Source organism: Brachionichthys hirsutus, chromosome 24 (genome assembly GCF_040956055.1).
Source record: "Brachionichthys hirsutus isolate HB-005 chromosome 24, CSIRO-AGI_Bhir_v1, whole genome shotgun sequence".
NCBI lineage: Eukaryota > Metazoa > Chordata > Actinopteri > Lophiiformes > Brachionichthyidae > Brachionichthys > Brachionichthys hirsutus.
Window position 1 is genome coordinate 606,735 of NC_090920.1, and position 1,170 is coordinate 607,904.

Sequence of the window (1,170 nt, forward strand, 5' to 3'; positions counted from 1 at the left end):
AAATATTTAGTTTTAAGCAGAGGTAATGATAATGTAAGACTAATCAAAATCACAATAAAAGCAAGTCCAATAGCCCCTCTGGGATAAATGAATTAAATTCAAAGCTACAGCACAATGTGAAGAACTACTTGCATGAAAGCAAGAACCGTCTGAAATTTATGTTTTCCCTCAGCATTAAAGTAAAAGTCCACATTCAGGAGAAGCTGTGCATAGTTCATCGCCCACATTTCCTGCCATAGAGCAAGGGTGATTACTGTATGAGCTTGATAAAAGACATCAATAACTAAAATTACTGACCAATAAGCACATAACAGTCCTTGAGTACCAGAATGTGAATAATAAATAGGAGAAAATCCCGACATTACACCGATTAAACAAATACAGAATCATTTTTAAATAAACAAAACACTGCCTCAGGCCAGATGGTTTAATAGAAAATTGGTTATTTTTTAATTTCATATACTTTTTGGAGACATTAGTTCAGTCGGCACACCAATGAGGGAACACATCAAGGTGCTAACATGTAGTACACAGATGTTTTATCCTATTTTTAATCAACATAATTTTAATCATGCCAAATCTTATAGTCAGAGTAAATCAATTTTAAAATACTGATTTCACTGTTTGAAAACATATTCCGTTGTGATCAGATACTGAAGAAAAACACTCTTTTCTGAATTTGCATGGGTCTTTAGGAGAATGTTTTGGTATCATACCACTAACAACTTCAAGATATAAAAGTCACATTTAGATAAAATGATTGCACCCGGTCATTTAAGAGCACCATAAAAAAATGAATGAATGAATATAACAACTGATGATCACTGCCAATCTGTTCCGTTACTCTGCACTACTAAGGTGATTGATTAAATATGACGAGGTAAACAACCACCCAGTTCAAAGTGGCACATTTGCCTAAAATCCATCTATAATATGCTTCAAGGACACAAGGTTATGCTGCTTCCTTTTCACACATGCACACAGTTAACTTAAATACTAGTCTAATGTTAACTTACTCGCTGGCAGGCTCTTTTGCACACAAGCTTGTACTCCTTTGCTTTAGATTCAGAATGATACCCTGCTCCTGCAGAAACATAAAGCAATGCATAGGCAAACTATGCAATGTGAAGTAATTCTACTTCTTTGTGCACCTTGGCCTATGTGTGCTGT